At 42.3% G+C, this 22,448-nt stretch overlaps 1 protein-coding gene, 1 non-coding gene and 1 pseudogene across 5 annotated transcripts in view; 2 read left to right on the forward strand and 1 right to left on the reverse strand.

Annotated features, from left to right (window-relative positions):
* The window catches only part of CA5B (carbonic anhydrase 5B), a 112,601-nt gene that overhangs the window by 25,973 nt on the left and 64,180 nt on the right, over nucleotides 1-22,448 (forward strand). For all 4 annotated transcript variants that reach the window (XM_077988460.1, XM_077988463.1, XM_077988462.1 and 1 more), the window contains one exon: nucleotides 20,235-20,330. The gene's annotated coding sequence lies outside the window, so the exon portion shown is untranslated. The remainder of the gene's footprint in view (nucleotides 1-20,234; nucleotides 20,331-22,448) is intronic.
* LOC144338821 (uncharacterized) lies at nucleotides 1,276-2,082 on the reverse strand (annotated as a pseudogene).
* On the forward strand, nucleotides 14,949-15,088 carry LOC114675229 (small nucleolar RNA SNORA7). Its single transcript, XR_003726318.1, has one exon. It is a non-coding gene; the product is annotated as a small nucleolar RNA SNORA7 (small nucleolar RNA).

Below are 22,448 nucleotides of genomic sequence, written 5' to 3' on the forward strand. Positions count from 1 at the left end.
AAGAAAAAATACATTAAAAGAAGTCCACACCAGGTGCAGTGGCTCATGCCTGTAATTGCAGCACTTTGGGAGGCTGAGGCGGGCAGATCACCTGATACCAGGAGTTCAAGACCAGCCTGGCCAACATGGTGAAACCCCGTCTCTACTAAAAATACAAAAAATTAGCTGGGTGTGGTGGCGGGTGCCTGTAATCCCAGCTCCTCGGGAGGCTGAGGCAGGAGAATTGCTTGAACCTGGGAGGCGGAGGTTGCAGTGAGCCAAGATCGCGCCACTGCACTGCAGCCTGGACAAGAGCGAAACTCAGTCTCAAAAAAAAAAAAAAAAAAGTCTATACCCACTCTGATGCCATTATCTTGAGACGTCTTAGATATGAATAAAAAGCCATTCCAATCATTATGAGAACCGTCTTTAGAAGAAAATTATACCATAGGAATATCTCTAGATTTTGAAAATCATATACCTAGAGATCATTCCATAAATAAGGAGTCAGGCAAAAAACCAAAGGAATTCGTCGACGAGTGTTAGGAATCTCATTCCCCCACAACTACTGGCTGACCCCAACCCTGCATTGCAAAACACTTGGCCCCCTCTGACCTCAAAAAGCATTTGGTGCTTCCTCGTTAAGCTCTATTCAGTGTTTTTACTATTCACCCATCTTCCTCAGTCTGGACCAAATCTATTGCCCGATCTTCACATTGGTTGCGACGTTTTTGTCTCTTCCCAATTCTGGCATTCCAGAGGGTCAATAGGTTCCTTCTGCACGTGCTTTTGAGGGAAGTGTCCCCCCCCCCAAAAAAAATTGCTTCACACCACCTTGAACAGACTCTAAACTTAAGCACTACAGTTACTAAGCAGCCTTTGGATTCTTTGTTTTCGAAGTTAGATTTTTTCAGCTATTATTGGAAAGTGTGCCTCACTCTACTCCAGGATTACCAATAGAAATGAAAGGACAGAAATGGCATTAGTGTTCAGAGAAGATTATCCATACATGGCTATATGAACACTGAAAATTACATGAGGGTCAACATAAAATCAGCATTACAGGTACTAAAACATAAATCCTGATGGCTTTCACCATTTTCTTAAGAGCAAAATTGCAAAAAGTGATATTAACAGCCATCCTAGACGAATATGAGTAAATGATTTGTTTTTCCTTAAAAGAGCATCCAAGTGTATTGTAAGCGTTTTCACACTGATCAAAGAGAGCACCCTTCTGTCAACAGGTATCTCCGGTTTTCAGGACCTGGCAGAAATTCTATGTTCTGCCTTTAAAGGTCAGGTACAAAAGTAGAGGCAGCTGCCAGGCCCCTTTGCCCAGAGCTGAGGGTCTGGGACCATGAGTGGGAAGGATTGAGGCTTGAACCTCCTTGGTCCGCCAGACAGCATGGGGCACCACCCGCCCGTTCTGCAGCTGCGCACCGCAAAGCTCTGGCCTGGCTGTGGCCGCCTGCCCCATGCAACACTTGCTGGCCAGACCATACCCAGCACACGGCGCCTCTTGCTCTTTCGGACATTTTGATGCCAAGGGTCGCTGGTCACTGAGCACTGACATTTGATCTCGGACCGTGACCGCAGATTTCGGAAACTTCTGGCACCCCAGTGTCTACTGAAAGGCCCCACCCACTGCCCTGCTCTCATGGGCAGCTACCTGAGCCGCTTCCTGGGGTGACTCTGGGCCAGAAAGCTGCGCCCAGCCCAGAAGCACTGGGCTCTGCGGTCCAGGCCCTTCTTCAGCCCCCAGGTCCAGGAGAACTGCAAGGTCACCTACTTCCACGGGAAGCACTGGGTCCGCACCCGGCCCCTCCCCACCGCTCCTCCCAGCTGGGACTACCCCCGCATCCGCATCCAGAGAGAGATGGTCCCCGCCCCCATCCACCTCCGGAGATGGTCCCCCAGGCCTGGAGGTGCTTTCCCAGCAGGCCGCCGCTGCGGAGAAACATCAGGCCTGGTTTCTCCGAGGCTCGCGTGGCTTACGTGAAGCGGTGGCTTTGGACCGCCCGCCACTCCCCCAGCCTGTCCACAGCCTGGTGACTGTGAAAATCACCCCGCTAGAGCGCAGAGGGAGCCCGACGCCCAGGCCATCTGCCTTCAAGCCTGTGATGAGAAACGGAGTGGCCCATTCCTTTGTGCCCAGGTCTAGGCCGCTGAGCAGAGGCCCCCACTCCCAGGCAGCGTTGTCTCAATCCTCGCGGCCGCCTGCCATTCTGCAGGATGTGCCGCTGCCAGGCGCCCGGTCGCCAAGTCACCGCAGGAGCGCTGGGCCTGCGGGCAGCACTGCCCTGATGCCTCAGGCTTGCCTGCGCCTGGAAGGAGGTTCGCCAGGGCGGCCATGAGCCTCTGAGCACACCCAGCCTGCTGCCCAGCTCCAAGAGTCAGGCCCCTGCCACCACCTCCTGAACCTCCAGCCTTCACCCTACTGACTGTGGTTCCACCCCCACACCAGCCACCGGCCCCACCAGGGCACTTTCCACCGCTCCAGCCGACCACTCAGCGAGCCCCAGGCCCACCTCTCCTCTCCCTTAAAACCCTTCCCTTTTCCTTGCCCATTCGCCCCTGCCCTCTCCCTGGGGACAGAAGGCATGCTTCTCCCCAGTTTCCCCAGTTTCTGCAATAAAATATTGGTTGTTGTTAATAATAATAGGTGTCTTTATTATAGAGATTGTCATATGCTTTCTTTCAAAGACGACACCATGGTTTCTCCAGCTTGGCACTAGTACTTGGGCCAGATGGTGCTTTCTTGTTGGTGGGGGGCGGGGGGCGGGGGACGCTGTCCTGTGCATTGCAGGGCCTTAGCAACATGACTGGCCTCACAGTCCTGACTATCAACAATGGCTCCAGGCGTTGCCAAATACTCCCTGGGAGGGTAGAGAGGTCAGAAGTCATACTGGTGGAGAACCACTGAGGATCAGTGACCTCTAGTGGCAGAAACAGGCAAGCCTAGTCCCCCAAAATGTGCGGTTTTGTAATACATACCAAGACGCAGGGACAAACCAAATGAAGTGGCCCATGCTGGACAGAAAACATTTTCACCAGTTTTCTAGAATGCTTGGGGTGTGAATGATTCCTGTGGTCTGGTCTTACCAGCAATCAGGAAATGCAAAATTGTTACAAATGAGCTACTATTTTAAACTTTTCAAACTGGCAACAATTTAAAAGTTAAATAATACCAAGGGCTGGTAAAGACGCATGGAATTGGAATCCCAGGTGACGCTGTAGAAGCAAGGAGTCCAGCCACTCTGGAATGGCGTTTGGAAGTGATTCCTAGAACAGAAAATGCAGCTACCAGAACCCCTGTGGCATACACACACAGACACTGGTGAGGATGTTCTTTGCGGCCCTCGTCATCATAGCAGAGAATTGAAACAACCCAAATGTTCATCGGTACAGGAATAAAGTAAATATAGTATAGGCTGTCAAGGGAATACTGTCCCACAGATTAAAGGAAAGAAAGAAGCCAGGTGCAGTGGCTCACAACTGTAATCCCAGCCCTTTGGGAGGCTGAGGCGGGTGGATCACTTTGAGTTTAGGAGTTTGAGACCAGCTTGAACAATACGGCGAAATCCTATCTCCACAGAAAAAAGTACAAAAATTAACCGGGTCTTGGTGTTGTGCGCCTGTAGTCCCAGCTTCTCAGGAGGCTGAGGTAGGAGACTCGCTGGAGTCCAGGCGGCAGAGGTTGCAGTGAGCTGAGATCAGCCACCGTACTCCAGCCTGGGCAACAGAACAAGACTGTTTCAAAAAAAAAAAAAAAGGGAAAGAAATAGTGCAGGGGTTTCTCAACATTAGCAGAATCAGGCCAAATAACTCAGTGTTGTGAGGATACTCTGTATTGTAGGATGTTTAACAGCAAACCTGGCATCTGTCTACCAGAGACCATTAGGACTACCAGCAGTTGTGACAATAAAAAATGGCTCCAGGCCTATAATCCCCGCAATTTGGGAGGCCAAGGCAGGCGGATCACTTGAGGCTAGGACTTCGAGACCAGCCTGTGTAACATGGTGAAACCCTGTCTCTACTAAAAATACAAAAATTAGCCAGGTGTGGTTGCACATGCCTGTAATGCCAGCTACTCAAGAGGCTGAGACAGGAAAATCCCTTGAACCCAGGAGGCGGAGGTTGCAGTGAACTGAAATTGTGCCACTGCGCTCCAGCCTGGGTGACAGAGCGAGACTCCGTCTTGGAAAAAAAAGAAAACCCAACCAACCAAACAAAAATGGCTCCAGGAGATGCCAAATATCCCCTGAAGCACAAAGTCGCCCGCTGGTGGCAACCACTGAGCTAAGAGCTACATTTTTTTAAAAAAAGGATAAATCTCAAAAAAAAAGTACTTTCAAATGAAAAAGATTAGAAGTATTTTGTGCAGCACAATGCCATTTATTCAAATAATATATTTTATTACATACTATAGTGCTTATAATTTAATTCATATTTATATTTTATTTATATAGCAATTGTTCGTTAAATATGAATTAAAATATTCATAAAATTGAGGTATTTTGAAATGTTAATATGTAATATATTCTATGTTAAGTTTCATATAAATATTTCATCATATAAATTACATAAAACATACAAGATAATATTTCTGGCATGATAGAGGAGGGCAGAAACCAGGTAAGAGGTAATTTGGATACCTTACCCATATTGTTATTTTTATCTAAAGCCTCTTTAAATACTGTTCAAACATGAATTACATGGTATTCCCCTTTAGAGAGTCATAGAATATAGCCATAAACTAAAGCAAATTCCCTTCTCATGGAGCTTGCTGTCTAAGGGGTTGGAGACAGAAGATAAACAAGTAAATGCATACACTGCATACTGGTGGAGGGTAGGAAGGCAAGTGCTATAAAGAAAAATAGGGAGGGTCGCATTAAACTCAACCCAACTGGGGCCCCAAATACTCTCCTTGTCCCAGTTACCATGGAACGACACTCTCTTACTATGTATGCAGGTTCATCAAATGTTTCAGTGTTTTCTTTGGTGGCAACTCATACGTACCTCACAAATAAAATGAAGATATTTTATCTACTTAGAAATAAAGATTCCCATAAGATTTAAATTGTTGCTGAAAATATTAAACCTTACATTTTCAATGGAAACAGTTTCGGTTACACACAAAAAGTCCTGGACTGAAGCTCTAAAAATCTAGCTTTTAGTCTGAAATTTTCCACTCCCCCATCTCTGGGATTGACAAGGCGTCACAATGTGAATGAGGTACAAGAAGGAACTTGGGCTCTGTGTGCATCAATGGTGACACTTTTGGCATTTTGGGTGGGATATTCCTTGTTATGTGGGACTGTCCTGAGCCTTAGACAACATTAATTATTTCTAATCCCCACCCTCTAAATGCCATAGCACTCTGCAGTCATGGATATAGCTCCAAAACAACCCTTCGACATTTCTGGATGCTGAGGCGAGAAAGACTTCTAAATCTTTGACATTTATTTTCACACTCCACTTGCCTGCTTCTTGCCAAAAATTTTGTAACAACCATCTACCAGTTACTCATCAAGAGCTGGTAATTATTCATTCATTTATTTGGGCTACATATTACTTTCTTCTTGTGAATTATTTCACTTTTAGAAATTGTATTCTTTGTATAGTTTTAGAGTTTACAGAATGATTAGTTATTTGAAATGCTGACTTGCTCATTTGACATAGGTTTTTGTGGGCATTAACCCCAAAGCTGCTTTCCACAAGACACATCTGAGCTGTTTGTTGTATTAAAATATAATAGTGAGTGTGTGATAACACAAGTCCATAAACTGCTTGACACTCCTCCCTCCAGGAGTGAAGCTTAAGTCTCCTTCCCTGAGTATAAGGGTTTAGAGATTCCCTTCTGACAATTACAGTTTGGAAAGGGAAACGTGGCAGGCACCACGTGATGCAAGGGATCAAGGTGAACTTAACAGTGAAGTCATGTGCGTATCAGGAACCCTGACACCATATGCTGAGAAGGGCACTTCACCTCATTTTCTTCCCCAATAATCCCTATGTTCTGGCTAAATTATGAGAAAACAGCAGATAATATCCAGTTGAGAACTTTTACAAAATACCCAGCCAACCCTCTTCAGAAGCACCAAGGTCATGAAAAATAAGGAAAGACTGAGAAACACAGAGTTGGGAAGACTAAGGAGGAGGAGATCTAATCTCCTGTTGTAATGGATGCAGCGTGGTTAGGTATAATAATAGCATTAGGGGAACTGGGTGAAGGGGCCAGAGCAGGCTTTCACAACCTTGACATTTGGGGCCACCTCATTGCTGAGGGAACCATCCTATGCTTTGTAGGAAGTTTACCAGCATCCCTGGCCTGCACATGCCAGCAGTACATCCCTTTCACCGTAACCCCCTACCTGGCCAAACTGTGAAACCCAACAGTAAGTACCTCTGTATAGTTCCAAATGTTCTGGGGTAGGGAAAGGGCACAAATTGCCCCAGGTTCAGAACCGTTGTTACACAGGAACTCTGTATCTCTGCAACTATTTTTTGAATCTAAAATTATTTTAAATTATAACATATATTTGTATATGTATTGATATGGTTTGGCTTTGTGTTCCCACCGAAATCTCATCTCAAATTGTAATCCCCATGTGTCAGGGGAGAGACCTGGTGGGAGGTGATTGGATTATGGTGGCAGTTTCCCCCATGCTGTTCTCATAATAGTGAGTTCTCATGAGATCTGATGGTTTTTTGTTTGTTTTTGGTTTTTTGTTTGTTTGGCTGGAGTGCGTTGGTGTGATCTCAACTCACTGCAGCCTCCGTCTCCCAGTTTCAAGCAAATCTCCTGCCTCAGCCTCTCAAGTAGCTGGGACTACAGGGGCACGCCACCATGCACGGCTAATTTCTGTATTTTTAGTAGAGACAGGGTTTCACCATGTTGGTCAGGCTGGTCTCGAACTCCTGACCTCAGGTGTTCCACCCTCCTTGGCCTCCCAAAGTGCTGAGGTTACAGGTGTGAGCCAAAACGCCCAGCCAGATCCTATGGTTTTAAAAGGGGCTCTTCCCCCTTCCCTTGCCTGCCACTATGTAAAAACGTGGCTTTGCTTCTCTCTCACCTTCCACCATGATTGTAAGTTTCCTGAGGCTTCCCTAGCCATACGGAACTGTGAGTCAATTACCAGCATCCCTACTTCCTTTATAAAATACCCAGTTTCAGGTAGTTCTTTATAGCAGTGTGAGAACGGACTAATACATGTGTATATCTATAAATTGATATATAGATGTATTTTAGCAAGAGCTAAAAAGTTGAAAGAGTTGCCTAGGCACTATAAATTAAACTACAGATAATGACATAAAGCACTGGATAAATTACAAGTTCCGATTGGCATCATTGATAATGACATAACAGCTAGAAATATACTTCAAAAATAATGAGATATATTCAAATGCAAGATACTGGCACCTGCCAGGTGCAGTGGCTCATGCCTGTAATCCCAACACTTTGGGAGGCTGAGGCAGGAGGATTGCTTGAGCCCAGCAGCTTGAGACCAGCCTGGGCAACACGGTGAGACCCTATCTCTACAAAAAAAATTTTTTTTAACTAGCTGGATGTGATGACATGCACCCATGGTCCCAGCTACTTGGGAGGCTGAGGCAGTGGGATTGCTCAAATCCAGGAGGTTGAGGCTATAGTGAGCCATGATTGCACCACTGCATTCCAGCCTGGGTGACAGAATAAGACCCTGTCTCAAAAAAATTTTTTAAAATACATTGGCACCCATATGTTATAAGAATAGTCTTAGTAATTATTCAAAATTTTTAAAACTTAGCTTTTTTCTAGACATCCAATGCTCTGTCCATTGCATGACAGAGCCAAAACTTAGCTTTTTTCTGTATTCACATGTTTCATATGTTCGTTTTTATGCCATCCACTATATTAATGCCTTCAGTAGCACCATTTCTGTCATTTCTTACAGGATTGGCATTAGGAAAAAAGGTGAATGGTTTCAATTGCTTAGGATCTTCTTTAATGGAAGAACACTAAGCATCCCTCCTACAAGATTGTGCTGCCAAGAGAAGTAAAATCTCAGATTTTAAGAAAACAAAAAAGTTACCTTGGGCTCAATAAATAGCAGTCATAGAAATATACCTGTAGAGGTGTGTTTAGATTTTGTTCACATACAGGCAGTTGAACTAGGAATTAATAAGCCCACTTCCCACAGTAGCAATGTTGTGGGAAGGGGACCAGGGGAAAGCCTAGCCCTGCTCTAAAGGCAGCAAAGGCTGTATATGAAGATGGAGACACACTCTGGGCTGGCGCTTCCTACTTGCTCGGATGATGCTTTCAGAAACTAACTGATGTCTTGGCCTCCCCAAGAGTAAGAAACCGAGGTCCAGCAAGAGCTAACACCCAGGCAATAGGGAGCTGCTTCTACTCTGGCCATTGTGTGCCAAGTCCACCATAGGAGTATCCTCCTATGGGACTGAGGCAAAAAAGAGGAAGAAATTGGGGGGATTTGAGGGGACACTGTTTTCTTGCATCCACTGCACCTCAGTAGACCGCTGATTTAAGAGCCAGGATGTTAAACATGCTTCATTCACTCACAACTGTTTACTAAGAGCTAACCTTGATTTGCCAATATGGTTAGGGATATGGTTAGGAAAAGAGTTCCTACTACAGTGGCATTTAGATTCCGTGCCCCATCCCATGCGGGAATTTAGTGATGCTAAGACTTCTGAAAACCAAGACCAGAGTCTTGAGCCCACCAGAGCATTAAATACCAAAGTGGAAGCCAGTAACCCCCATGGTGGCAGATTTTGCACATAGTTCCATGCCCTGTGTGAGAATGGACCCAGGACATGGGGAAGACAAAGAGCTTCTAGATTTCACATGGCTTGTCTGCATTCTTTGTCAGGAGGGTCTCTAATCTCTGCCCTGATTTGAACTTCATGATCTCCAAGCAAAGAGCACCTGTTTTAATTCGATCAGTTGCAGGGTCACTAGGGAGACTATCAAATACTTTGTCCATCAGCAAGAAATAGATTTCTCTGTGCCCTAGGACATGAGAACATGAGGCCCAAGTGTTTCCTGTGCAGTGAGCCCCTGTATTCCCGAAGCTTGGCCAATGTGGACCATTCAGTAAGTGACTGTGAAATGAGTGGATGGATGACAAAAGGTTAACATCTCACTGTTTCTGGAATTTTTCCCCAAGAGACCCTGTCAAACATTTAGTTGTGTAGGAGCTGCATTAATAAATAAGAGGGGGAAGAAGGAAGAGAGATTACTTCCTTGAAACTTCCCCTACCCAGATACAAATATTCAGAGACACATTATAACAAAAACTATAGTGAAAGAAGAATCCTGAATATACTGTAGATTGAGGTAGCCAAAAGAAATTGTAAACATAGAAAAAATTTGTGCTAAAAGAGAAGTCTCATGAAGAACACAGCTCAGTAGTTAACTTCTTTAGCTATCAAAGGATAGACATTTCTTCTAATTATAAATTTTGTACAACTGGTGACTTCATGGTCTTTCTTCAAAATGTCACTACATTGAATGTCCTCCAAGATTTTAAGAGAATGAAAAATTAATCAACAAGTACTTATTCAACTGGACATGTCTTTTAATAAACCAAAATACCATTGGTGTAACTAAATAGAAATCCTGCATTTTCAAGGTGTTAAATGTAGATGGGTCTGATGAATTCACTTCAGTAATCATTTTGAACAGTTGTTTTTACTGAGAAATTATATTAACTCAGACACAAGTGTCTTCTTTAAGCAAATCACGAAAAAGAGGTAAAAGTGTTTACTCCCCTTCCTCAAGTGTGGGAAGCCCTGGTCTGAAGGTTTGTCTAAGAATTGGCTCCACTGCCATTTTTCATCAATGGCGCTAGACAGGGCCAACTGCCTCCAAAGAGTAGTAAGAATTGGGCTCTTGTTTCTGGAAATCAAAAGAACTAAATAGGCGCTGGGCTGCTGTTTTACAAGCACAAGACTGTTAATCCCCTTACCGTGGATACAACAGCACATTGTTCCTTTTTAGATCACAAGATTCATCCTTGAATAATTAGGTAGAGGAAGAAATCCATTATATATCCTACACCATTTAACTCAGAAAAAGAAAGCCATGCCTGAGCTAGACCTCTACCTCTCTTGCTAAAAATGATAAATTATCTAAAAGCCAATATTTGAGTAAACTAAGCAGTTGAATTTCCCAGTTGACCTGAGAAATAGTCAGGGGCTGTAGATAAATAAGAGAAGGAAGGAGAGAGAAAATTTCCCAGTTGACCTGGGAAATGTAGTAAACTTTATAGCTTCCTTAGAAATTACTTTCAACATTGTAAAATCCTTGTGACATCGTTTTAGTAGATCTGGCCTAAATCTTATTATAATTAGTGGAAACACCCAATTTTTCAACCAACAACTGCAGAGTTGACATTTCCTATGTAAGTCCCAAGAAAACCTCAAATAGAATAACCTATAGATATTAGACCATTCTTCTATCAACTAAGTTTTTTCATCTACCATTCTACTTTGGTTTTTTTTTGTTTTTTTTTTTTTTTTTGAGACAGAGTATCACTCTTATCACCCAGGCTGGAGTGCAGAGGTGTGATCTTGGCTCGCTGAAACCTCAGCCTCCCAGGTTCAGGCGAATCTCCTGCCTCAGCCTCCTGAGTAGCTGGGATTACAGGCATGCACCACCACGCCCAGCCAATTTATATATTTTTAGTAGAGATGGGTTTTCACTGTGTTGGCCAGGCTGGTCTCAAACTCCTGACCTCAGGTGATCCGCCCGCCTTGGCCTCCCAAAGTGCTGGGATTATAGACAGGAGCCACTGCGCCCGGCCTATCTTCCATTCTACTTTTAAGGAAAAGCAGCACATAACAAGAAAACCATTTAATGTAAAGATTTGTAAGTACTCATTTCAAAAGAAGTGCCTTGTTGCTGTCACATTTAGTCCATCTTCATGTAATTCTTACCTGGGCCAGTTTCTTGGGCATGGGACATGTGCAGTTACACAAGCCTGTGCTCTTAAGAGGGTCTTACCCATAGTTTAATATTCTGCTGTTGTAGTCTTGAAATTCTTAATGATTTAACAAGGGGTCCTCCATTTTCATTTTGCACTGGGCCCTGCAAATTACATAACCCATCCTGATTTCTACAACTATAGAATAGCACAATGGGAATTCCGTATGGATTAATAATATGTGACACTTATGGCTTTTTCTATATGCTTCCGAGTACTTCATATAAATTACTTCATTTCATTCAATGGTAAAATTCGTAGGTGCTTAACTTTTAATGAAAGACAAAGTCAGATTCACTCTAAGGACTAAAAATTATATGTATCATTACATTTTAAAGATTTTCAAAAACATAATTTGTTGTGGAAATGAATTATTGTCATGAGGTATCCCCCACTAGATGGACTTCCTGTAGGATCAGGGGCCCTGGTCTTCTGTAGGGATGAACAAGCTTTTCTGAAGGGCCAGGTGCTGAGTATTTCAGGCTTTTTCTGTCAGGACTACCCAACTCTGCTGTTCTAGCAAGAACGCAGCCTGTGAGCAATAGGTACTCAAATGACCAAGCCTGTATTCCAATGACACTTGGTGTGTAGACACTGAAATTGGAATTGCAGATAATTTTCAGGCATCACAAATCTTTTTCATTTTCCAACTATTTAAAAATGTAAAAATCATTGTTAGCTTGTGAGCTGTATAAAAGCAGGCAACAGGCTGGATTTGGCCCACAGGCCATGCTTTGCTGACTGCTGATCTTAGCCCTCATTTGACTCTTAGTGCCCAGCACATAGCAGGCTTTCAGCAGAGGTCACTTGATCCTGTGGCTCCAGCCACAGCAACATAGTTCTACAGGCTGGCCTCGTGGACAGCAGTGAAGGAAGAGGTTGATGTTGCTCACACTGTTCCTTTTGGGCACTCTGTCACTCCTTCTTCCTCGCCTCTTGACAGCATCTGGGGCAGATGGTGTGGCTTTCCTGTCACTTCCAGCTACTAAGGCATCCAGGCCAGTCTAACCAAAGCTGCCCTCCTGCCTCTCACCTACAGCTGCTCTCCTTCCAGCAGTTCTGGCCAGAGCAGGCACCTGAGTGGCGGGCTCCCGCCATTTGCTCCGGGCTCCACTCCCTCCCTGCCTGTGCTCCCCTCCACCATGCTTCATTCTCCTCGCTTAGGGACAGGAAAGCAAGATGATGGGGGCATGAGATAGATAAGGAAAGGCCAAATTCTTCTTCCTGGACCAGGGCCCTTGTGGTTCCCCCTGCTGTGAGGGGTCCTCTGTGGTGGCGGGCGTCCAGATGCTCTCCACTCAGAATGCTCCTGTGGAGCCTTCAGGGGCCCCTCCCGGGACCTCTGCACTGCATCTTCCCCTGACATGGCTGACATGCTCTGACCGACTTCCTCCACCCCATCTCAGCTCTGCCTCCAGGGGTGTACGCCTCCAGCCTCACTCTGCTGCCTTGTTTTGCCCTGTCTCACTTAAGGACATGGGCCTAACAGGCAATGACTCCATCCTGTTCCCTTCCAAAACCTCTGCTTGGCCCCAGGAATATATTTAAGTGCAGACTGCTCAGAAAACTGCCCTTTCTCTCCCCGGTCACAGGCGCTCAAGCCAGCCTTCCACCATGAGACTTCTCCGGCTACGAGGCAGCCGCTAGCTTCAGAGTATCTTCAAGTTTTCTGAAATATTCATAGAATAAGGAATGAGAAAAAAATAAACAGCCAATGTCCAAGACCCCTGAATCCATCTTTGGAAAGGATAATTCTACTGTGTTAGTTTCCTACGGCTGCCATAACAAATACCACAGACTAGATGGCTTAAACAACAGAAGTTAATTTTCTCATAGTCTGGAAACTGGAAGTCTAAGAGCAAGGTATCAGCAGAGTTGGTTTCTCCTGAAGCCTCTCTTTTTGCCCTGTAATTGCTGTTCTCTCCCTGTCTTCATGTGATCTTTTTCTGTGCACATCTGTGTCCTAACCTCCTCTTCTTATTAAGACAAAAGTCAGATTGGATTAAGGCTCACCCTCATGACCCCATTTTATCTTTATTACCCTTTTGAAGACCCTATCTCCAAATACAATCACATTTTAAGGTACTGGGGTTTGGAACTTCACATGAATCTGGGAGGGTGGAGGACAAGATTCGGCTTATAACAGCTACCCTCCAGAATTTTTAATCCACTCAGTCTCACTTTGGAACCAAAAGACCTCTGAAAGGCAGATTTTAAAGCTTACCCATTTGCCAAGCTACTGGTGTTTTCCATCCACCCACCACACTGGAGAGAGGTAGTCTCTTTGCAAAGTTATTTTCAATCCCATCTTGCATTATGTGGTGCCCTTTCCCATAGGAAAAGGCTGTTCACGTAGGAGTGCAGCTTCATTTATGTCAGTGCATGTGGAATCCAGCCCAGCACCTGAATTGCATCCTAAACACATCCTGCTTCATGAAGCTGCCCTCATCACTCATCGCCCTGACAGCCAGTATTGCTGGAACTCATACTGCCTGGCAGCAAGATCAGCGTGTCCCTCCATGCAGGGCACCTGGCCAAGAACCAACACTTCCTGCCTGGAACATTTTCCCCCTGGCAGGCTCCTTTTTGTTAATCCAGTCCCAGCTTAAATGGCACTTCCTCAGAAAGGCCTTCTCCTGACCACCCAAGAAGTCCCCCCCATCCCACCCCACCATATCATATCATTATCAAGGTAGTTAGTCGTTCTTTTCCTTTGTAACATGGTTTACCATCAATTTCTCCGTTGGTCTACAGATGTCATGAAGAGCATTTCCTAAGGACACTCAAGTTGTCACTTGTATGTTCCAATTTTGGCTTGGGAAATTTTGTGCACCATAGGCTTAACAACAGCCATCATTTATGTCACTGTGACCTATGCAGTTGGCTGCTACTTTTTCATGTAACTACACACAAGTAAAGGTGCAAGTATGTAGACAGTGGTGGCCCCAGGGGATGGTTTGGGGAGAATTTAGCCCATGATAAGTTCCATCAGTACTTCTCTCATAGCCACTCCATATAAATGTGAGATCTCAGTGAAAGGGGAGTTTGCTGCCAAAATGTAGCTTCAACACAAGTCCCATATAATCTCTCGACCCATCAACAAAGAAAATCTGAAGCCACCACTGTCTGTGAAGGTAGACATTCTCATTGACTCCTGAAAACTAGAGGGAATGTCTCATATGTCATTAACGGCTGTTTTGCTCATAGGATGGGTTTTTTTTTGTTTGTTTGTTTTTGTTGTTGTTGTTTTTGAGACAGGGTTTTTCTATGTCACCCAGGCTGGAGTGCAGTGATATGATCATAGGTCACTGCTGCCTTGAACTCCTGGACTCAAGTGATTCTCCCGACTCAGCCTCCCAAGTAGGTGGAACAACAGGTGCGCACCACCGTGCCCAGTTAATGTTTTAAAAAATGTTTTCTAGAGACAGGGTCTCACTTTGTACTCAGACTGGTATTGAATTCTTGGTTTCAAGTGATCCTCCCGCTTCAGCCTCCCAAAGTGTTGTTGGGATTACAGGTGTGAGCCACTGTGCCCAGCCAGGATGGATTTCAAGCTAATTTACATTGCAGTGAAACAACTCCCTTGGGCATGAAGGAAGAACTGGCTGTAGATGTCCCCTTGTACTATCTGTAATAGGAAAAGAATAACTTGCTGAAATACAAATAAAATCCAAATCCTCACTGCGGTGAAGAATTTTGGGATTCTCTTTCCTCAAAGTTACTTTCATAAATATAAGGAAAAATAAATTTGAGTTTCACTCTCCCCTTGGTCCTTTTCCCTACTTAAGTAGCAGCAGAAGCACAGAAAGACCTCTAATCTACACACTTGAAAATCAAGAAAGACTATTGTTGATTAGGGGTTGGTACACGCTGTTCAGATAGGGAAGGCTTATTAACACAATGTAGAGATGATGAATGAGCCTGTTCAAGTGTAGATAACAATGATGAGCTCAGTGCAGCAGATAAAAATGAAGATCCTACCTCCAAGGATGGCATCTGGAGAGTGGATAGTATTCTGCCAGCTTTGGAAACTGGATGAAAAGCAAATCTGGCAGAGGTACCCATTCCATTTCCAGCTTGCTCAATAGTTGGTGATTGGAAGAAACTCTGCAACAATGTTCAATCCCTGGACAGGAAACCCTCCTTCCATGATTCTTCTTTAACATGGGTCTGAGAAAAAGAGAAATACTATATTTTTTAAAATGAAGATGCTAGACAACTCTCACCAGAACACATATTTAAATTGTTTTTCAGTTCTTGGGGATGATTTAACCTGATCTGTCCTTTCATTGATTCCTCTTAAAACCAAGAGCTTGAGCTGGCTGGGTAGAGGTCCAGTTTTGGTCACAAAAGAAAGCCCCAAGCTATTTAGATCAGAACAGGATTGATGTAGTTCTAGATTGGGTTTTGTATCCTGCCAGTGAAACCAACTTATCCTGGACAAGTGTGAACAGGTTGAAATACATAGCATATTTCCCCTAGGGCATTCAAAACATTTCAAAGAGAGAGCCTCCATGCATAAGTGAAATTGAGCACATAAACTAATGAGAAGGTGTAGAACTCACAAGAGGATAAGGAAAGAGATAATAGCTCTCAACATATGTATACTCTGCGACCCAAATTTCTACTCCTAAATACCCAACCAAAAAAAAGCATACAGAAAAAACATATACAAGATTGTCCATAGCAGTTTAGCCACCTGTTGCGCATATATCTGACACAAAATAGGTGCTCAATAAATGTATAAAATTGTACATACCTTTATATGCCACATATGGTTTCACAGGCCAAGTGACACATACTAGTTGTGTCAGTTCATATTTCTACCATGTACTATAAATACTTTAATAAAAACCATTGTATTAACAATTTCCATTTTAGTCTATTATTGCCTTAATAAAATATTAGAAAGAGGTCTTTAGGAATGATTTACTCAAGCTTAAGATAACTATGCAGAAGGGCAATAACGAAAGTGTTATTAAAAAGCAATTCTTTCAAAATGAACACTCAGGTACTTCACTTACTATTTTAGTTCCCAGAGCTGCTCTGTCTCACTCTAAAAACATTTCTTGCCAAGGGGTTGGTTTTGATCAACCCAAAAATCTGGTAGCTGTGAAAATCAAAGTTAATGCTATAGAACAGCGTTGTCCAATGGGACATTCTGTGATGATGGGAATGTTCTGTGTCTGTGCCGTCCACTATGGCAGCCACTACACATAGGTGGCTATTGAGCACTCGAAAAAGTGGCAATAATGCCAAAATATGTCAAACAGAGCCCAGTGATTCCTAATATTTTATGCAACTGGAATGAACAGAAAACAGATCTACAACTAAATGGCTCCAAATTATTTACTGAAAGTTTACCCTCTGTCATTTTAGGTGGTTTAATGTTTTCTTTTGAAACTCGTAAAACAGTCACAGGCTCAAATTTCAAGCCTCAACACATCTGCAAATTTAGAGAAATAACAAGTCCTTTAAGTCAAAGATGCACTCAAACAACAGAAAACTGGTTTGGTTTTATGTTTTTTTTTTCTTTTTGCTTGGAACAGAGCTGGATGCAAAGTTAGTTAGGTTTTTTATTGCTATTTTTTAATATTATTTTTATTGCTGTTTTGACAGTGGTTATTGTCCAGCTTTTTCTCTTACTGGCCCATGTTAATGTATTTTTAAGTTTCAAGGCTAACTACCTGGTTGACAGAGTTCTGCCTGAATAGCAGTTACTGGCCAGGCACGGTGGCTCACGCCTGTAATCCCAACACTTTGGGAGGTGGATCACTTGAGGTCAGGAGTTCGAGATCAGCCTGGCCAACATGGTGAAACCCTGTCTCCAGTAAAAACACAAAAATTAGCCAGGCGTGGTGGCGGGCGCCTGTAATCCCAGCTACTTGGGCGGTTGAGGCAGGAGAATTGCTTGAATCCGTTCTCATCACTGCAGTCCAGCCTGGGCCACAGAGTGAAACTTCGTCAAGAAAGAGAGAAAGAGAGGAAGGGAGGGAGGGAGGGAGGGAGGGAGGAAGGAAGGTCACAACATCCTTTTGGAATAGAAAAAAAAAGGCAAACAAAAAAGGAAGAAAAACCCACTCTACACTTAAAGCTGCCTGAGCCATTCTGTGACCCAGATTAAGATATCTGAAAAAGAACAAATCCATCACGTAAAAGGTTTAATGATTAACACCCATCATTTGGGTTAATATTTTCATAGAAGTCGCCTGTCTCCTGTCAGTTATTTATGAAAATCTACAGATTCATTGTTTTTTTCCAGACTCTACCTCAAAAGAATGTTTCCTCTGCTGCCTCACAGTTGGAATCCTTCCCTCGCCCCTTCTGCGATTCTCTGGTTAGGTGCCTCATGGGAAGAATTGAGTCCTGTCTAGAGGTTTCCTTGGCATGCACTTCTCACCTTTTCGAGGCTGAGATACCTGGTTCATAGACAGACTATCTTCATTCAGGAAACAAACGTGACTCCTTTCTCTCCGGTAAACAAAGGGTGCCCTTCTGTGAAGGGCCTCACCTGACTCTCACCACGGCGGGTGAACATCCCAGGAGAGCTTCAGAGCTTCCTCTTACCTACTTGAGAGTAGAGGGTGGGAGGAAGGAGAGGATCGAAAAACTACCTATCGAATACTATGCTTATTATCTGGATGACAAAATCTGTACGCCAAACTCATGTGACACACAATTTACCTGTATAACACACTTGCACATGTACCCCTGAACCTAAAATAAAAGTTAAAAAAGAACCCTGAAGTTGCAACAAAACCTCAGAGATGCTCTGAGAATTAAGATAATGAGTGTAAAAGAATCTTTCCCCGGTGGGCATTCCTCAGATGCCAATCAATGCCCCACCCAGAGGCTGATGTCAGGGCTTTCCTCTCTACCGTTCTGCCTCTTCATAAATTCAGTCCCCAAATTCCACCCCGTTCCTCGAAAATCATGAATGGCAGAATTAGATTGGGTGACCCTGGTGTTAAATAGAAATATTGGATTTTCAAAGCAACAATGAGGAAAATAACAATGAGACTTCTGCAGCACTTTGAGAAACACATCATTTCTCCTTCCTTGTAAGGGTGGTATTTTACTGTAAAGGACCCATGTCCGTCAGCTAAATCCAGCTGAGGAAGCTTTTTCTCTCTCCTTCATCTTGGTTGCAAGGACACAGAGTCAGGAAAAGCTGTACTAAAGGGAGAGGCAGCCACAAGTTAGCCCAGCCATTCTAGCAATGTCACTATATTAAGTGCGATGGAAATTTCCAGAAGGAAGAGCTCACCTAGCTAACCCCTGGGGGGAAAAAAAAAGCCAGACTAGATGAAGTCATCTTGGGAAATGTTAAACTAAGTAAAGTCATCATGGGAAGGAAAAATCAATATGCATAGATAGAGATTATAACAAAGCATTTTGTTTGCATCAAGGAAGAAAGCTATGCTAAGGACATAGACATCTGCTTCAGTTTTCCTTTAGCCTTACACTTCATAAAAGTATCAAGTGGCTTTCTTTGGCTTTTACTTAGTCATCTATGTAACTAGGGTTGAAGACAGCAAAACAGTGGGTCTTAGTGTAAGTCATTCATTTGAGAAGACAATCTCTTGTGAATGATGGTTTCTCTATATTTGTTGTATCATCTTTTTAAAAGAGCAATAGAAATTCTTAGAAAATACAAAGAAGCACAAGGAGAAAAGTAAAAATCACCTGTAATTCCACCAGCATCAACGAATGATCAATGTTAACATTTTCTAAATATTTGGAACGTACCTTTCTAAGCCTTGTGTTTTCTTTTGTGTGTATGTGTGTAAATACATATACATTTCTTCTTAAAAACAAAACTGGAATCATGCTATTATACAGCTTTGTCATCTTCTTTGTTGAACTTAACTGTGTTTTGTTTTTGTTTTGTGTTATTGTTGTTGTTTTGGTGGTGGTGGTGGTGGTGGTGGTGTTGTTTTTATAGAGACAGGATCTTGCTCTGTCACCCAGGCTGGAGTGCAGTGGCACCATCATAGGACAGTGCAGCCTCGACCTCCTGGGTTCAAGCAACCCTCCTGCCTCAGCCACCCTCTGCCCCTACAATAGCTGGGAGTACAGGCACATGCCACCATATCCAGCTAATTTTAAACTTTTTTTGAATGGATGGGTTCTTGCTTATATTACCCAGGCTGGTCTCGAATTCCTGAGCTCAAGCAATCTTCCTGTCTCAGCCTTCTCAATTGCTGGAATTACAGACCTGAGCACTGCATCCGATCCACAGTGTTACTTTGAGTGTATTCCCACATCTTTTAATGACTGTCTAATATTTCATTCATTTTCTAGATCTATTGTATGTTTTTAAATTTATTTTAATTACAACAAGCAATGCTATAATAAATATTCTGGAAACTGACAAATTTTTATTCACTTTTATTAATATCTTTGGTGTAAATTTAAATTTTGGAGTCAAAAAGTATAGAAACATGTAAGGTTTTAGTACATGTGAATTTCCTTTCGAAAGGATTATGTCAGTGTACAGATTATTTGCTGTATATGAGTGTCCGTTTTCCAGAGTCCTGCACCATATCTTATTGGTTTTCAAAACTCTTTTGGCAAAACAAATGGTATAGCAGTATATAAATACTGCTTCGATTTGCAATTCTTTGTTTCATAGTAAAACTGAACTTTTTATATGTTGAATGGTCATTTGTATTTCTTTTTCTGCTTATTTGATCCTTTGCCCTTTTTTTGCCAAAATTTTCATTATTCTCAATTTTTTTGCATGAATTTATGTGTGCACAGGCATTCCTTTTTTTCCTTTTTTTTTTTTTTTTTTTCTTTTTCTTTTTGAGACAGAGTCTTGCTTTGTCGCCCAGGCTGGAGTGCAGTGGCTCGATCTCGGCTCACTGCAACCTCCACCCACCAGGTTCAGGCAATTCTCCTGCCTCAGCCACCTGAGTAGCTGGGATTACAGGCACACCACCATGCCTGCCTAATTTTTGTATTTTTAGTAGAGATGGCAGTTTCACCGTGTTGGCCAGTCTGGTCTCGAACTCCTGACCTCAGGTGATGCACCTGCCCTGGCCTCCCAAACTGCTGGGATGACAGGCATGAACCTCCATACCCTGCTGCACGGACATTCTTTGCCAGCTGTTAGTTCCCGCTTTCAATTTGATATATGATTATTTTCTTGCATTTTCCCAGAAAGCAATCCCATATTTCATGTCATCTGCATATACTTTAAAGTTTCTCTCCTGCTTTTCAATAGTAATACCTAGTTGTTGATGTTTTGTCTCATTGTAGTGGCACTATCAGAACAGAGTGACATAATGGTGGGATAACATGGACACTTGTCTTCTTCCTTACTGTAATGGGACTGTTTCTACTCCACATAATCTGGTGAGTCACTGTTAAATATGATTTGCTTTCTGATAAAAGTATCCTTTTATTTCCAGTTCACTAAAAATTATTTTAATCAATAATCGATTTTGAAATGTAACTATCTTTTCAGCATGTATTATTATGATCATTGGGTTTTTTAATCATTTAGTACATTATACTGATAAATTTCTTTACATTGATCTAACCCTTACATAAGTTAATTTTTGTTTTTATTTTTCATTATTTGATTTTGACTGTTTTAGTTATTTTCAACAAGCTACTGGACATATTTTGCTAGGTTTTTCCTAAGATTTTTAGCTCTATTTTCATGAAGAATAGCATATAGGTTTCTTTTTAGGAGCTAATTCTTGAAGATTTTTTCTTTTTATTGTCACCACGAACGTGGTATAGAAATATTTCTAGCACTTTCTGTGTTTTGAAATACTTTAAAAAGCATATGAAATAAAAACTTTGTGGATAAATAATCTGAATCGTGCATATTTGTGGCGAGAAGTTCTCTGAAAACTTCCCATTTCTTCCATGGTCATTTATATCAGATTTCATGAATCTTTCTAAATCCATTTAGACTCTACAATTTCCAAGAAAATCCTTTAATTCATTCAGATTTTTCAGTATTCTCATGAGCATTATAGGATATTTTCTATAAAATACCTGTTTTTGTTGCTATGTTCTCTTTGTATTTGCTAGTGAATACATTAATGTTTTCTCAGTTTCCCGTTGGACATGTCAGAAGTTTTGCTAGTTTTTTGTTATTTTTTCAAAGAACGTGCTCTTGGATTAATTTTCACTTTTATTCTTTCTGTTTCCTGATTCATTCATCTGAGTTCATTGATTAAGTCTGTTTACCAGTTGTTGTTATTGTTGTTTTGCTGTTTTGTTTATAACTCTTGAGTTGACTAATAAGCTTGTTTATTTTTGGTCTTAGTTAGTAATGAAAACATCTGTGGCTATGGATTTTGCTCTGAGTACTGCTCTGGCTATATAACATAAGAAATATAGATGTATAGTAATCTCATTATCATTAGTTTTCAGAATAGTCTATAATTACAGTTCTCATTTTTTCCTGTAACCCAGTTATTACGTTTAAAAGTATTTTCTAGGCCGGGCGCGGTGGCTCAAGCCTGTAATCCCAGCACTTTGGGAGGCCGAGATGGGTGGATCATGAGGTCAGGAGATCGAGACCATCCTGGCGAACACGGTGAAACCCCATCTCTACTAAAAAATACAAAAAACTAGCCGGGCGAGGTGGCGGGCGCCTGTAGTCCCAGCTACTCAGGAGGCTGAGGCAGGAGAATGGCGTGAACCCAGGAGGCGGAGCTTGCAGTGAGCTGAGATCCGGCCACTGCACTCCAGCCTGGGCGACAGAGCGAGACTCCGTCTCAAAAAAAAAAAAAAAAAAAAAAAGTATTTTCTAAATTTCTAAGTTCTTTTCAGATTTAACTCTAAATATATATGTACCGTATTTTAAATATTGTTCTTATTCATCTCAAGCACATTAATACATATTTCATCTTAGAGTTTATGGGAAGAAATCTGTACAGTTTACTTTTAATCTTCAAATATATTTTGTCAATAACTTCAAATAAGCATCTGACAATATTCGTTTATTATTGTTATTTCCTCTGGCATTTCTCCTTTTTTTTTCTTTTTTTAAATTTCAACTTTTATTTTAGATTTTTTGGGGCACATGTACAGGCTTATTCCAAGGGTATATTGTGGGATCCTGAGGTTTGGGGTATGATTGAACCTGTCACCCAGTGAGCATAGTACTCAGTAGGTGATTTTTCGACCCTTGTCCCTCACCCTCCTCCTCTTGTCATCCCAGTGTCTATTGTTGACAATATTCTTTTTAAAGGAATCATGAGTGAATTTTGCACTGTTAAATTTCTGTTTTTAAAATAAAAGCATCATCTTGACTTTCCCATTATTTTAAAGCTGATCTATCATATTAATACGATGCTGATCTATCATATTAATATGATTAATACTATTAAAGGGCATGAAGTGGAAACTTTCTTAAGGTAGTAAGATTTTCCTATCAGGATAAAGCTAATTCTTGCCCATGGGCTGATGTGCTCATATGTTTAGATTTGTTTGACCACAGCAAAAAAAAAA

The sequence above is a fragment of the Macaca mulatta genome, chromosome X (assembly GCF_049350105.2).
Source record: "Macaca mulatta isolate MMU2019108-1 chromosome X, T2T-MMU8v2.0, whole genome shotgun sequence".
Taxonomy (NCBI): domain Eukaryota; kingdom Metazoa; phylum Chordata; class Mammalia; order Primates; family Cercopithecidae; genus Macaca; species Macaca mulatta.